Source organism: Tenrec ecaudatus, chromosome X (genome assembly GCF_050624435.1).
Source record: "Tenrec ecaudatus isolate mTenEca1 chromosome X, mTenEca1.hap1, whole genome shotgun sequence".
NCBI classification, from domain to species: Eukaryota; Metazoa; Chordata; class Mammalia; order Afrosoricida; family Tenrecidae; genus Tenrec; species Tenrec ecaudatus.
This window is the reverse complement of record NC_134548.1, coordinates 4,813,459-4,826,102: the sequence shown is the minus strand read 5'-3', so window position 1 is coordinate 4,826,102 and position 12,644 is coordinate 4,813,459.

Here is a 12,644-nt window from a genome sequence, read left to right as displayed (position 1 = left end):
TATATACATACACACACATATATATACATATACACACATATATCTTTTTTTTTGCATGATGCCTTATACCCAGTCCCTTTGGCACCTCGTGATCACACTAGCTGGTGTGCTTCTTCCATGTGGGCTTTTTTGCTTCTGAGCTAGATGGCCGCTTGTTCACCTTCAAGCCTCTAAGACCCCAGACACTATCTCTTTTGATAGCCGAGCACCATCAGCTTTCTTCACCACATTTGCTTATGCATCCATTTGTCTTCAGCGATCCTATCATGGAGGTGTGCAGCCAATGATATGATTTTTTGTTCTTTGATGCCTGATAACTGATCCCTTCGGGACCACTGGATCACACAGGCTGATGTGTTCTTCCATGTGGACTTTGTTGCTTCTGAGCTAGACGGCCGCTTGTTTATCTTCAAGCCTTTAAGACCCCAGTCACTATCTCTTTTGATAGCCGGGCACCATCTGCTTTCTTCACCACATTTACTTGTTCACCCACTTTGGCTTCAGCAGTTGTGTCGAGAGAGTGAACATCATAGAGTTCCAATTTAATAAAAGAAAGTATTCATGCATTGAGGGAGTGTTTGAGTAGAGGCCCATGGTCGGCTTGATAGAATTTTGCAAGACCAATGACTCAAAGAAAATTCCTTTTTGCAATGACACAAAAGGTGGCTGTATATGCGCACTTATGTAGATGGAATGGAGCGTAATCCCATTTCATTCATATTTGGGAAGAGAAGATGGAGAAGCTGAATCACAGCAGCTAAACACAGGTCAGGAATGGACTCTGGAACAGACCATCATTTGTTCCTATAGAAGTTCAGGGGGATCCCGAAGAAACTTAAGCACGTCCAGGACAGCCCAAATATGGCCCTGAATTGTTCACACCTGAATTTGGAGAACATGTAAGGAGCAGGTATGGTGCCTTGAACACTAATTACAAAGGACTTGGTGAGCTATGGGAGGGTATCCAGAACATCATAGTTATTAAATATCAATGGTGGGGAGAGCCTAGAATACCTGGTGGGGTGTGATCAAGTGCAATATACAGGAGAAGGATTACTTATAGTTGAATGAAGGTCCAACATGATAGTGGGACAGGAGGAACGTGAAAGGAAATAGAGGAAAGAACCAGTAGGCAAAGGACATTTATAGAGGTCTAAATACAGGCACATACATGTGCTTATATATTTATATACAAAAATAGGTATATAGGTCTATGTAAATACTTTTATATGTTAAGTATTAAGGTAGAAGACAGACATTGGGCTTCTACTCTAGTCATCCTTCAACTCAGTATACCACCTTGTTCCAAGAACTTGGCATTCTGTGATGCTCATCTTCCTGTCAGGATCGCTGAAGAAATAATCAGAGCATAAGTAGTTGTGGTGAAGAAAGCTGATGGTGCCCAACTATTGGAAGGCATAGATAGCTTCTTCGGTGTGAAAAACTTAGAGGCAATGACCATCTCAGGATGTCCTGCATTGCTTCCCTCTTCATTCTTCAGTGCCGCTTCCCCCACCCACCTTCCCTAGGCCTTTACATCCTCCACTCTTGTCCTATCTACACCACTCACTGTCTGCACCCTGCACCTCAGTTCTTGCACTGGTCTCTCACTGACCAAGGCGTCCTTGAGGCGTCCCTACTGCACAACTCCACATCGTGGCCTCGGCCTTGGCAAGGGGGTAATATCTGTCCTTGGAAACAACACTTCTCCAGCATTCTATTTTTCTGGGCCTCCAGGAGCCGGCACCACATCTGTATCCGGCTGGGTTCATACTAATTTTGCATCACCGGAAGAGCCAGAGGGTCAGAGACTGCCAGAGCCTCCTCGCCACTTTGGCCACCCAGCAAAGTTGAATATCAGGTGGAACCGGTGCCCGAGGGCAAATGAGGCTTGTATTTGGATAATCTTGAAAGATTTGAAGACTCCAAACCTGTCTCAAAAATGGTGTTCTCAGGGATAATGGGGTCTCAAAGTGCTATTCTTCATGTCTTTGGTTTTTATTTAGATTAAAAAAACTGTTCATTATTTCTTTATTGAGTATGCTCAGATCTCTAGTTTTATATAAATTGTCCATTCATGCACCTTTTAAGAAGACAGCCATCCTCACAACAGGACGAATGTAATATCACGATGAATGGAGGGTAGGTTTTGTCTTTGATGGATCCATAATCAATGGTTATGGAAGCAGAAAAGGTAAGAGATCAATAGATGCATTGATCTGGATAAGCCCACTGAATAAGACCTTTTTAGAGTGTTGAAATGTATGTGTATTTCTTTGAGATCCAATATTTATCTGACGTATGCCATGTAACTTTTTAAAAATCATTTTATTGGGGCTCATAAAATTCCTATCACAAACCATACATACATCCATATTGTCAAGAACATTTGTACATTTTTTGCCATCATAATTTTCAAAGCATTTGCTTTATACTTGAGCCTTGATATCAGCTCATTTCCCCTTCCCTCCCTGATAACCCCTCCCTCCCCAATGCCCCCTCCTTAATGAACATTTGATAATTTATAAATTATTGTTATTATGTCATATCTTACACTGTCTGGCATCTCCCTTCACCCACTTTTCTGTTGTCCACCCCTGAGGGAGGCGGTTATATGTAGATCCTTGCAATCTGTTCCTCATTTCTGACCCACCTTCTGTCCACCTTCCCGGTATGGCCATCCTCACCACTGGTCCTGAATGGATCATCTGTCTTGGATTCCCTGTGTTTCCCATTCCTATCTGTACCAGTGTACATCCTCTGGTCTAGCCAGATTTGTAAGGTAATAGAATTGGGATCATGATATTGTGGGGGAGGAAACATTTAAGAACTAGAGGAACATTTTATGTTTCATGGCTGTACCCTGCACCGTGACTGGCTCCTATCCTCTCCGCGACCCTTCTGTAAGGGTCCTGTTGCTTTCACATGGGATTTGGGTCTCCACTATGCACTCACCCTCATTTACAATGATATGATTTTTTGTTCTTTGAGCCTGATCTCTTCGACACATACTATTATCTCTGTAGATCTATCTAGATAAAATTGGCTGGATGAACAGTCTGTAGGAGAAACAATGGGACCGATGGTTCCGGGGGGACATCAGAGAGGGGGAGGCTGGGGAAAAGAGGTGATGTTGACCAACCCAGGTACAAAGGAGCAACAAGTGATCCAAAATTAGTGGCAAGGAGGGTCTGAGAGGCCTGGTAGGGATTCCGCAAGGGCAATGTAACCGAAAGAAATTACTGAAACCCGAATGAAGCCTCAGCATGATAGTGGGACAAGAGGAAAGTAAAAGGAAATAGAGGAAAGGACTAGGAGGCAGAGGGCAGTTATAGAGGACTAAACAGAGGCATATACATATGTAAGTATATTATATAGGATGGTAGGGAAATAGATCTACGTGCTTATATTTATAGGTTTAGTATTAAGGCAGCAGATGGACATTGGAACTCCACTCAAGTACTTACTCAAGGCAAGAACACTTTGTTCTATTAAATTGGCATTCCATGATGCACACCTTCCCAGCACGATCACTGAAGACAAATGTGTGCATAGACAAATGTGGTGATGAAAGCTGATGGTGCCTGGCTATCAAAAGATGTAGCATCTGGGGTCATAAGGACTTGCAAGTAAACAAGCAGCCATATAGCTCAGAAGCAACAAAGTCCACATGGAAGTAGCACACCAGCCGTTGTGAACAGGTGCTGTCGGAGGAACCAGGTATCAGGCATGAAAGAACAAACATTCATATCAGTGGATGGCCACCTTCTTGTCATGTAATTTTTTAAATGTCTTTTTTATTACTTGGGATTTAGTAAATATAAGAAAATAATCCATATTAAATCACATCAATTTGAACTATACAATTGCTACCAATCAGTTTCCAACCATTGTTTTTCTACACGGACTCCTTGACATCATCTTCAGTTTACCCCACCTCCACCACTGTATCCCACTCTCCCAAACCCTTTATTCTACTTGCTTTCCTTATATGTGTATCAATTCTCCTTTAATATACCCAAAACCCAGAAAAGCATATAATGCAGCTTTATGAGGTTGACCTCCATTGACATATCACCTCTGAGGTACACTCTAATATGAACAAACAAAAACCTGACAAAACAATGCAAACCCAAAATACATAAAATTTGGAAACCAGATCAGGTCCAGCCTGCATCATCAGGAGGATCCACTGAGAATATTTTAACCGATGAGATCAGATTTATGCCCCACTGTTATCCATTGCCTTCTGCACACTGGGTTCTCACAGTTTATGTTCTGGCGCTGCTCACTACTTCAACTTTAACTCATCTAGATTCCAATCCCTCAGTGACTGATGATGTGCTTCCTCCATGTGGACTAAGTTGACATCTCACTTAGCTGGCTGCTTGTTTGGAGACAAGCCTGTCAGATCCCAGATGTTATTTTATGTGCTGGCTGGGCACCATCTAAAATTTGCCACATTTTGCTATAGCACCAGCGTTCCCTTCAGTTTTCCCTTCCTGAGGGCAGAGTATCAATCAGGGTAATGAAGTAAGAACCAATTGTTCCCAAGTTGCAGTAAAAATTTACTGTTTTCTATAGGTCCAGTTTGCAGGATTTGGGTCTTCTGAACATTGACAATGAGTTGAAATCTACAGTCCTTGATTTCCACCAACAGTAAGCAAGGTTGTTAAGCCTTCCTCCAATCTTGAGGCCACAGTGTCCTTCATATACGGCACTTGTTTCTATCATTTGCTCAGCCTACAGATTGAATAAATATGATGAAAATAATGCCCTGTCACACACCTGTCCTGATTTTAAACCATGCACTGTTGCCTTACTTGATTCCAACAGCTGCCTTTTGATCCATCCATGTCATTTCTCCATGAACACAATGAAGTGTTCTGGAATTCCCATTTTCTGAAGGCTATCCATTACTTGCTATGATCCCCACAATCAAATGCATTGGCATAGTCAATAAAACACAAGTAAATATCTTTATGTTACTCTGTGTTTGCATCCCAGACCCATCTGACATCCGGAATGCTGCACTATATCCTCTTCTGAATATGATCTGCACTTTGGCATTTGTCAGAGGATCCTTTGGTGAAGGATGATGCTGTAAATAATCACATTCACACAGATCAATGGACTTAGAAGAAAAGTCTAGAAATAACCCCAAGCTGCTTAGAATATAACATATGGAGTGCTGGTGGTGCTGTGGTAGAAGCATTATGCTGCTAATCTCACGGAAGCTGATACACAATTCACCAGCTGGTTGGAGGGAGACAGACTGGCAGTCTCTGAAACCCTACACAGGGTCACTATTCTTCAGGTTCACTTGATGGTAGTGGGGTTTGGGTGTTCTCTAATAAAGCTGATGTTGAAAGCAAGGAACAGAAATGTGAATTATTTAATCATGAAGCTGGGTAAACTGGTGTCTCAAATTATTTTGAATCATTGAAATATTGTCCAGAAGAATCAAGTGTCTGATTTGAACTCTCCACCCACGAGTTTTCTACTTCATCCGTTTGCTTCCAGGGCATGGGTTTCAGATAGGAATTCCTGGACAACCAGAAGCGTGTAGAGCAAGAAACCAAATGGAAGATAAAACCATGAAACTTTGGGAAGAAGTTGGAAACTGTGAGACAGAAACCGGTGAAAGAAGGGAACTTGAACTTTACACTAAAAACAAGCTATGGTCAAGTGAAAAGGCAGAGCCCAGGCAAAGGCGAGGAATGTTCAAATTTTTGACAGGAGAGTCCCACAGAGTTCTATGCCTCTCAGGTTTCGCTGTATGTTCATAAACAGAATGGGATAAGCCCACCGCACAATTTGTGGGGAAAGGCAGAGGGAAACCAAGAGTGAACAGGGGAATGTCTGCCGAATTATCTGTGTAAGAATTTAATGTCATGGAAAAAAACTTCCAGTAAAAAAAGCCAAAGAGATACAGCAGGAAAAGAATTTGTACTGCATTTGATCGACTAACTAATGGCTAATATCCTTGCTAGATAAGAACACTTAGAAATCATTTAAGAAAGACAGGCAAAGAATCAAAGAGAAAAACAGACAGATACATGAATAGAAAATTTATATAAAAATATAGATCTGAGCATACTCAATAAAGAAATAATGAACAGTATTTTTTAAAACATTTTATGAGGGGCTCATACAACTCTTATCACAATCCATACATATACATACACCAATTGTATAAAGCACACCTGAACATTCTTTGCCCTAATCATTTTATTTTTTTGTTTCCCTTTTTTTTTTAACATTTTATTAGGGGCTCATACAACTCTTATCACAATCCATACATATACATACATCAATTGTATAAAGCACATCCGCACATACCCTGCCCCAATCATTCTCAAAGCATTTGCTCTCCACTTGAGCCCTTTGCACCATGTCCTCTTTTTTTCCCACCCCATCCCCGCTCCCCCCTCTCTTAACAGTTTTTTTTAATCTAAATAAAAACCAAAGACATGAAGAATAGCACTTTGAGACCCCATTATCCCTGAGAACACCATTTTTGAGACAGGTTTGGAGTCTTCAAATCTTTCAAGATTATCCAAATACAAGCCTCATTTGCCCTCGGGCACCGGTTCCACCTGATATTCAACTTTGCTGGGTGGCCAAAGTGGCGAGGAGGCTCTGGCAGTCTCTGACCCTCTGGCTCTTCCGGTGATGCAAAATTAGTATGAACCCAGCCGGATACAGATGTGGTGCCGGCTCCTGGAGGCCCAGAAAAATAGAATGCTGGAGAAGTGTTGTTTCCAAGGACAGATATTACCCCCTTGCCAAGGCCGAGGCCACGATGTGGAGTTGTGCAGTAGGGACGCCTCAAGGACGCCTTGGTCAGTGAGAGACCAGTGCAAGAACTGAGGTGCAGGGTGCAGACAGTGAGTGGTGTAGATAGGACAAGAGTGGAGGATGTAAAGGCCTAGGGAAGGTGGGTGGGGGAAGCGGCACTGAAGAATGAAGAGGGAAGCAATGCAGGACATCCTGAGATGGTCATTGCCTCTAAGTTTTTCACACCGAAGAAGCTATCTATGCCTTCCAATAGTTGGGCACCATCAGCTTTCTTCACCACAACTACTTATGCTCTGATTATTTCTTCAGCGATCCTGACAGGAAGATGAGCATCACAGAATGCCAAGTTCTTGGAACAAGGTGGTATACTGAGTTGAAGGATGACTAGAGTAGAAGCCCAATGTCTGTCTTCTACCTTAATACTTAACATATAAAAGTATTTACATAGACCTATATACCTATTTTTGTATATAAATATATAAGCACATGTATGTGCCTGTATTTAGACCTCTATAAATGTCCTTTGCCTACTGGTTCTTTCCTCTATTTCCTTTCACGTTCCTCCTGTCCCACTATCATGTTGGACCTTCATTCAACTATAAGTAATCCTTCTCCTGTATATTGCACTTGATCACACCCCACCAGGTATTCTAGGCTCTCCCCACCATTGATATTTAATAACTATGATGTTCTGGATACCCTCCCATAGCTCACCAAGTCCTTTGTAATTAGTGTTCAAGGCACCATACCTGCTCCTTACATGTTCTCCAAATTCAGGTGTGAACAATTCAGGGCCATATTTGGGCTGTCCTGGACGTGCTTAAGTTTCTTCGGGATCCCCCTGAACTTCTATAGGAACAAATGATGGTCTGTTCCAGAGTCCATTCCTGACCTGTGTTTAGCTGCTGTGATTCAGCTTCTCCATCTTCTCTTCCCAAATATGAATGAAATGGGATTACGCTCCATTCCATCTACATAAGTGCGCATATACAGCCACCTTTTGTGTCATTGCAAAAAGGAATTTTCTTTGAGTCATTGGTCTTGCAAAATTCTATCAAGCCGACCATGGGCCTCTACTCAAACACTCCCTCAATGCATGAATACTTTCTTTTATTAAATTGGAACTCTATGATGTTCACTCTCTCGACACAACTGCTGAAGCCAAAGTGGGTGAACAAGTAAATGTGGTGAAGAAAGCAGATGGTGCCCGGCTATCAAAAGAGATAGTGACTGGGGTCTTAAAGGCTTGAAGATAAACAAGCGGCCGTCTAGCTCAGAAGCAACAAAGTCCACATGGAAGAACACATCAGCCTGTGTGATCCAGTGGTCCCGAAGGGATCAGTTATCAGGCATCAAAGAACAAAAAATCATATCATTGGCTGCACACCTCCATGATAGGATCGCTGAAGACAAATGGATGCATAAGCAAATGTGGTGAAGAAAGCTGATGGTGCTCGGCTATCAAAAGAGATAGTGTCTGGGGTCTTAGAGGCTTGAAGGTGAACAAGCGGCCATCTAGCTCAGAAGCAAAAAAGCCCACATGGAAGAAGCACACCAGCTAGTGTGATCACGAGGTGCCAAAGGGACTGGGTATAAGGCATCATGCAAAAAAAAAGATATATGTGTGTATATGTATATATATGTGTGTGTATGTATATATATATGTATATATATATATATATATGTATATATATATATATATATATATATATATATATACCATATTGAATGAAGGGGGAAGCACAGAGTGGAGACACAAGGCCCAAGTGTCGGCCACTGGAGATCCCCTCATAGAGGGGTTTAGGAGAGGAGATGGGTCAGTCAGGGTGCGAGGTAGTACCGATGAAGAACACAGCTTTCCGCCAGATCCTGGATGCTTCCTCCCCCCCCAACTACCATGATCCAATTTCTACCTTGCAGGGCTGGATAGGGCAGAGGCTGTACACTGGTACATATGGGGGCTGGAGGCACAGGGAATTCAGGGTGGATGATACCTTCAGGACCAAGGGTGTGAGGGCCGATGCTGGGAGAGTGGAGGGTGAGTGGGTTGGAAAGGGGGAACTGATTACAAGGGTCCACATGTGACCTCCTCCCTGGGAGATGGACGGCAGAGAAGGGGGGAAAGGGAGACTCCGGATGGGGCAAGATATGACAAAATAACAATGTATAAATTACCAAGGGCACATGAGGGAGGGGGTGTCGGGGAGGGAGGGGGAAAAAAAGAGGACCTGATGCAAAGGGCTTAAGTGGAGAGCAAATGCTTCGAGAATGATTGGGGCAGGGAATGTGCGGATGTGCTTTATACAATTGATGTATGTATATGTATGGATTGTGATAAGAGTTGTATGAGCCCCTAATAAAATGTTTTTTAAAAATTCTATCAAGCCATCTCCAGTTTACTTTTATCACCAAATCCCCACCTTCCAAATACTTTACCTCCTTCGTTGTTTCCAACTTTTGCATTTCTAGTGCTCATAGTTATCAATGTATCTGGATTACATGTTTGATCAATTTCTGACTGAAGTCTTTGGTATTATTCTTCAATATATTCATCCTTTCCTTTTGTGGCTGCTGTGTAACTTTTCATAATACTTGTATCAGATGGCTTTGCCTAAACATGTATATACATAATCCTATCGTAGACAGTACTTTATAACATGATTCACTTTGATGTGTCCTTTTTAAAGATGAAAACTTCTGAACACTGGGAAAGGACAGGAGGATTGAAAAAAAATTGTCTAACAATAGCCAAAAAGTGGCTCGCCTTCAACAAACAAAAAGGAAATTTCTTAAAGCATAGTAGGAAACCTGGTGTTTCCATCAAAGCTTAAGGCGGAAATATTACCTTGGAAAGATTTTCAGTGAGACATCCAAAACACTAGGTAATGGCTACAGGTAAAAATGAGTAGAATGAACCACTGAATGGGGCTGTCCATGGAAACTCATTTACTGACACGAGTACCATCCTCCATCAATTGTCAGCATAGGGAGGCATACTTGCAGAAGAGGCTTTTCAAACGGCATGGAGCGAAAATTCTCCCCCTCCCTCTCCAGTCATGCATGTTGGACTTTCTGCAGTCCTCTCTCCTCCTGCAAGTTGCTATGGGACAAGTGTTTTTTGTGTCTGACATCGCAAAGTTTCTCATTGGCTGAGGCGCCTCCATGACGATGACCAAAGAAAACTTACCTGCTCGGCTCCTCGTTACCTCAGAGGGAGTGTTTCTTGAGACCGAGAGGCTTGGGTAAAAAAAACCAAACAAACAAACAAAAAAAACACTGTTGGTCCCAGTATAAACAAGGTGAATGTGAAGGCAGACATCACTGAGAAGGAGAGTCTGCTGTAGATAAGTTCCAAACAGACACATTGGAAAATCAAACCATCACAAGCACAGGTGGAAATGAGAAGAGAAAGAACCCCAATGCAAAGGCTAATGGGCCAGGACAAGGTGAGATGGCCTAATTCATGTGCGTTCCTGCTGCTGCTTTTTCTTCTTCTCCTTCTTCACCTTCCACTTACTTCCCCACCAAGGTTCCAACTTTGTTTTTGCCTGCCACATGCCCTCTCCTCAACCTAGGCCCCTTCTCAACATAATACCCTTGCTACCCTCCTCCTTCCCCCCCCCCACCCCAAACTAATGGTCCCTCTCTATTTTATTCCCCCAATGGAGATGATGTTGCAAAAGGTACAATCTGGAGGGACCAGAATTCACCAACATCAACCAGAGCAAAGAAGTGAGCAGTCGTAGTCTTTTATTACAGGAAGGATATGGAAGAAGATGAATGTTCACCACAAGAGATAGAGGAAGTCCCACAGTACACCAGTCTTCCACATAGTTCGCCAGTCCTCGCGAGAAACCTCTTGCTCACGCAGTATTAACAACAATAAAGTACCTGGTGTGGCCTCAGAGGAGACCCTGGAGAAAACCTGAAAGATATAGACAACAAATCATACACTCTTAGGATATACTGAAATTGGTTTATGATTCAAATGGATTCCACATGTGTCAGTGCGTTCTGTGATGGTGAGAGAAGACCACGAGGTTTTCAGGGGCCCTCCGTGACTGATGATCAAGATGGTGTGTGCAGACTAGTTATTGAAGACAAGCCATCAATGTCTCAAAAGAAAGGATTACAAAGAGCTTGGTGGTGGTGGTGGTGGTGGTGGTGGTGGTGTGTGTGTGTGTGGTGTTCTCAGAGGAACTCATTTAATTGGTGTGGCATTGCCATTCGCTAACAAACACATTCTTAGCATCCTAAAATCATAATGCCACGTTCTTCAGGAAGTGCAACTTAACGTGATGTGCTCAGCATATAGATTAAACAAACATGGTGAGGTGATGCAACCATGTTAAATCTTGTCGTGGTCCTTGTTTTCTTCTCAAAAATGACTCATCTCATGTTCTGGATCAGCAGACACACAATGAAGTGTTATGCAATTCCCATTTCCCTCAAGGCTACCCATTGATTTTCTTGATTCATGCAGTTGCTTGATTTGCCTGGTCAATAAAACACAAGGTTGGTTCACATGGTTAAGTAATTAGCCTGCTACCATCCAGGTTAGAAGTGTGAGTTCATTCAGAGGCAGTTTAGAAGAAAGGCTGTACAATCAATTTCCAAGGAATCAGATGTTCAAAATCATACCCTTGGACACTAGTAAGACTTTCCCTCGTCCTCTGGCACGCAGCTCTTGGTTGCCAGCACACTGAGACCTACAAGGCAATAGTTATTCCCAAGGGGAAATGGGAACCTATGGCCCCAATTTATGTAAAACAGAAATCCATGGAACCTCCCCCATCCATGAGGCAGCAAGTCCCCAAGCTTTCTGGCATTCCTGGTTACCCCAGAATCAGTGCCTCCCCCTCATCCTCCCTTAAAAGCATAAAGGCTTTTGAGACCTAAATTCTCCATCTTTGGGAAACCAGGACTTGAGTTTCTTGGTGTGGCATTGGCCTTGGTCTTATGGAAAATGGGAGATAAGCATAACACATTGGGATATTTATGTTTTCTCCACTGGGCATGAGGAGGTGAGACAGCACCTTCGTTACAGTGGCCCTAGTCTTCCAGAAGGTGGAAACCGGGAGGCAATATGAGTTACAAATTAGGATCCTAATAGCAAGGTCAGCATTTCAGAACCACGTGCCTCACCTCCGAAGATATGTCTTTCCACTGCTGAAAAGGTTTGCAGTTTGTGGAAAACGGAAGGCTCATCCTGCCCTGTAGTCTTTGGTTGTTAGGTTTAGTTAGAATTACAGGCTCAGAAACTGACAGGGCCAGTTTTCCTCTGCCCTGTGGGGATGCTATGAATCTTTGGGAGAAGCTCCCTGAAGGGCTTCTGGGCCTACACGTACCAGTACGGGGTCGCGTGTAAGAAAATATTTGCAGACAAAACCACTTGCAAGGGGATTGGGCAGTGTAGTCCAGGGGCACAGGTTGATTCTTATTCAGAACGGGTGTGGAAATTCCACCCAATAGGGTTAAGCCACTTGGCTTACGTATGCAGCCATCCTGCCACCACAAACTTTAGTTTGGTAAAAAGCATCCTGTGTCTTGGACATGGATTCTCAGCGCTTCCTACATTATGACGCCATACCGAACTGCAGCAACCGAGTGGAAACAGCAGAAACGGTAGACTGGCATGGCTTACCTCAGCCTAATGGGATTATCGAGTATCTGTTATGTGGTAGACACTGTAGGCTTGTGGACTCACAGCACCAGAGAGCCGATCCCTTAGATGTATGAATACGGGGAAAAGACCTGCTTAGCCTTGTTGGGTAACCTGTTGATGAACCTTGACCCCTTGGCCTCTCAACAGAGCTGAAAGCACTTGCTGTCCCCAGAGCATG